Below are 4,884 nucleotides of genomic sequence, written 5' to 3' on the forward strand. Positions count from 1 at the left end.
CCACCCGCTAATATTCCGAGCGCCTATTGGTCCGGAGATGAAGAGGCGGAGCTTCTGAGGGGCGGAGCCTCGGGGTGGAGTTTCTCCCGCTGCCGCTGCACAGCTGGCTCTCGGCGCTAGGCTTTCGAGGTAGTCCTCCGAGTAATCCTAGAGCGGTTCGGTTTGCCTCCTGCTGTCCCACGGCGCCTTTGTTCGATTCCAGCCTTGTTTTCTTCACGCCTTATCCTCCTGTTTAGAATATCTCAGCACCTCAGGGTTCCCGTCCGCAGTCCCTCAGTCAGTGCAGTTCTGAATTCCCGTCTGTCCCTCTCTGAGGACTTGAAGCAAACAAGCAGAGCCCACGTCCTACACACTCCTGAGCAGCACCCTCTCTGTTACCCGCTATTGTCACACTTTATCTGAGTGTATTCCCTAGACTTTATCTTTACACACAGATTTATGAGTTAAGGGACCTTTTTCCTACAGAAACCATACTTTCTAACTGGGATTGTAGAACTGAGATTTCTCTCAGTACTTAGAAACAATTTCCTCAGCGTGAAAGCTTGGGCCAAAAAGAGGTGAAACCCAGCCCTCCCTTCATCTGCAGCTACTCTTGGCCTCCCCTGGCCCCAGATTTGATCATTCTTGAACTAAAGTAGAATGCAGGTCTCCCAGCTGATGAGGTAACATCAAAACTATGCTTGATCAGGAAGTTTAAGGCAGGAACGAACCTATACATGACAGAACGAGGCCTGTTTCTGTGAAAACCTCTTGGGAATGAAGGTAACTTCAAAACTAGCTAAAACCTCTGCTTAACAGTCTAACACATTTCACCAGAACTAAATGTCTTTGGAAATTTGATTTAGCAGTGATAAGCAAGCCATATCGTCAGGTAACTCCAGTATACCTCTCGGCAAGTTATCAGTATTAATGTAATTTCCATAACAAATCTTATATTAAGTTTCTTATTAATCTGTTCAGTTACAAAGTTTTGGCATCATATCTAACTTTGTCTACCGTTAGAAGTATGTATCTTACGAACCAGTAGCCTTTATGAAGCGAGAGTTCTGCTCTCCACTCCAATGATGGCATTATCAACAAGTAAACAAGCACTTGAGGGCAGCACCATCTCTTATTGGGAAGATGATCTAAGTATATTTGAATGTGGTGCAGTCCATCTCTTATATGGAATCATGAGACAGCCCTGTCTCAACACCTCCCCTACCCCTGATTCTGCCCTGGCTCTTTTGTTCCTCCGAGATCTGAGATCCTAGACCTAATGGGCCAGCCCACAGCCTTTCCTGCCACTTAGTCACCCTGGACTGAGTATGGAAAGGTCCTTTCTCCTTGGTGCTGCTAAGGCTGAAGTGAGAATCGTGGGGGCATTGAAGTGCTTTAAAAGAGCACTGAGAAGGAAAAAAAGCACACTTGGAAGAAAAACCAAAAATAAACAATTTACTTTACAAATCACAAATTCTTGAAGTCAAGCCAAAAATTGGAGTTGTCTGATACACACCCTATTGGGCATAAATGCTATAGTAACAGCAAAAACAATAATAAGGATAATACTAACCATTAAAAAAATCATATTAGGCATGTTTTAGGTCCTTTTCATATATTCACTTATTTATTCTTCAAAACAGCTCTACCAAGTAGATACTATAATTTTCTTTTTTTTTTTTTTTTTTTTTGCGGTATGCTGGCCTCTCACTGCTGTGGCCTCTCCCGTTACAGAGCACAGGCTCCGGATGCGCGGGCTCAGCGGCCATGGCTCACGGGCCCAGCCGCTCCGCGGCATGTGGGATCTTCCCGGACCAGGGCACGAACCCGTGTTGCATCGGCAGGTGGACTCTCAACCACTGTGCCACCAGGGAAGCCCTATAATTTTCATTTTTGAGAATTAAAGTCTTCGATTTCTAGATGTCTCAGAGAGATTAATTTTTTTGCTAATATTTTATACTTTTAGTGAATGGTAGCTTGGAGTTAAACTCTAGTCTGTCTGAATACCTATGACGATTTCATGGGACTCCTCACTTCCCTTCCTCCTCACATTGCTTTCTAATTATCTTAAATGTAAATCCAAATATTCAGATTCATTGTTTAAGGTGTATTTGTGTAGGCATTACTACTGTGAATCTTAATTCTTTAAAATGTGCCTGTCAATCTCTACAGGTAATGGTCTCTCAACACTTTTATGCTCCAGCTACGCTGGCTTCTTCAGCTTTTCCTGGTCCTGATACCTGGGTGAAGAGGACAATTTCTTACTGCCTTCCTAAGTTCCTTCCTCTATCTCTTACATGCCTGGCCTGAGAGTCTCTTTGGTCTTGATGCTTTCCTCTGGCTTTTCTTCCTCTTGATCTATTCCATTTTTCTGATGCATTCATTCAACAAATATTTGTTGAGTACCTACTATGTTTCAGGCCCATTTCATTACTATCCAGTTACTAAAATGAATGAAGCTCAGTTTCTTCTCTATGTTCCTAAGCTTTTATCTGTTCATAATTTTCTTTTGCTCTCCAGTGATCTTTTTAGCTAATGGTAACATTCATAGAGGAATATGAATTAGAAATCTTCCCACCTCCCTATCATACAAAAAAGAAAGGAAAGGTGCAGAGACGTTTGCTGACTCGATCCAGATTCCAAAACTACTAAGTAGCTGAAATAGATATTGCATGCTTGTCTGATTACATCATATCCCTGATTCTTTACACTTTGCAATACTTTCCCTTCAACCACCATTCCCTGGAGCCCATCCACATCTCATTTGCACCTTCCAAAGGGCTGAGCAAGCTGCTTATATCTTCTTGTTTCAAAGCTCCAACCTCCTGTTGGATCTTACACAAAGATCAATTTCCCTTTCAGAGACATCCTTTGGCCCTCATTCAAATCATTTTCAGAACACAGCTAAATGAGATTCTGAATCTCAGTGAAAAGCCAACTCATTTTCTAAACCCACTCTATAAGGTATTTTTTTCCCTCCACAGTCTCCAGGGGACTGACCCACCACAATTTAATATATAAAAATTTATTTATACATTTGGCAATCATAACAAAAATTATAGTTTTCATCAAAAACAAAAGAGACATATTTTCCTTAAAAATGGGGAGAAGGGGCTGAACAAGTGTTCTAGACTAAGGAACCATATTCTGAGTTAGGTCTTATTAGTTTTATTTTGTAGATTGAAGCAAAACAAAATCTTTAAGTGTTCAGGGACAAAATAATGATAGTCCTGAACAAGGAAACACTAAGAAAAGGAAAAAGAGAGGACACTAAAGCAAACTTTATTGCCTTCATTGATTGGAGGGTTACTCCGTTCACAGTGTGATAGTGATTATTCTACCTCTTTCTCCTCTAGTTCCAGAAAGAACTCCAATTCCTTAAGGAGCCTCTATTCTCCTCCACTTTCAAAACTAATGCCCAGCTGCAAAAGGATGAATTTTTTAAACATTCAATTATGATCCCATCTATCTGTCTCTTGCCACCACAATTCCAAATCTCAGATGAAAATCTATTAGTTCAAATACTTATTGAGATACTCCTACATATGTAACACTGTTCTAGGCACAACAGGAAGCTCCAAAGTAGTCTCTTTAGTCTCTAGGAAGTTAACATCTAGTAAAGGAAGCCTGGGCAAGACATAATACAGAACAATAGAGGACAATATATGCAATGGATTATTAAGTCTTAGATGTTGTGGTACAGCTTATAAGAGTAATTGGTTTTAAATAAATATTCATTTAGAGATTCACCTATGCTGCTGTATATAACACTAGTTTATTGCTTCCGAATGCTGAAAAGTATTTTACCATATGCATACACCACAGTTTATTTTCTCATTCCTGCAGTGAAGGGCACCCAGCTGCCTCTAACCGGCTGCTACAATGAACATCTTTGTGACTGTCCCCTTATGAACCTGGGCTCAAGTTCCTCTGGGATGCATCCCTGGAATGGATTACTGGGCCATATTCATTTCCAGTAAGTATGCCCAGACTGTTCTCTGCAATGTCTGTACCAGCGTACACTGCCATCAGCAGCGTGTAAGACTGCCCATCTTCCTATATCTCATTAATACCTGGCTTAGCTCTCATTTTTGCCAATCTGCTGGGAATCACGAGTTGGGAATCTCTTCATAAACTTGCTGATTCAGATTTGCCTTTCAATGAATTGCCTAGTTTTATCCATATTTTATATTGTGATCTCATCTTTTTGTTATGGATTTTTAAATTCCTTGTATATTCTAGATATTAACTTCTTGCTGATTTTGATTAGTTTAAAAATCTTTTTCTAGTTTGTCAAATATCTGATAACTTTGTCTATGATCCCTGTCATTGAATAGAAATCCTTAACTTTAATTTTGTCAAGTCCATCAATATATTTTCTTTATGATTTTTTATTAAAGTTCTCTTCACCTCTAGATTATGAGGGTATTTGTTTACATGTTTTTCTGTTAGTGAAGCCAAACCTAATTCTAAGAAAATGGAGATAATTTAGATTCAAACTGGAGAGGACAACAAAAACATTTTTTTCTTGTGTCTTTTATGTTATGGGGTAACTCTAAAAATTCAAATAAAAACCAATGCCCAGAATGTTTTGAGACGTTGTGAATTTCAGCTTTATCCAATTTTGCCTATTGTCGCCAGGAAAGCAAAATGTTTTTAGGTGCTCCTTTTCTCACCTGGAGGAAGAAAAACAGAAAAAAAAAAAGTGAAAAATATTGAGTCCTTCCGCCTTGCTTTATTATTAATCATAGCAGCTTCTCACAGGCTTTAAAAGAGTTTCCTTTAAAATGCTGTATAGTATTGCTATTAAATATTATATAAATATTATATAATGTTGATGATGTCATCACCACTATAAATCCACTAAATGAATACCTTGGCACTTCTTTATGATTTTAAAAGCCT

The sequence above is a fragment of the Aethalodelphis obliquidens genome, unplaced genomic scaffold, assembly GCF_003676395.1.
Source record: "Aethalodelphis obliquidens isolate GAN/ISIS:26980383/991018 unplaced genomic scaffold, ASM367639v1 scaffold68, whole genome shotgun sequence".
Lineage (NCBI taxonomy): Eukaryota > Metazoa > Chordata > Mammalia > Artiodactyla > Delphinidae > Aethalodelphis > Aethalodelphis obliquidens.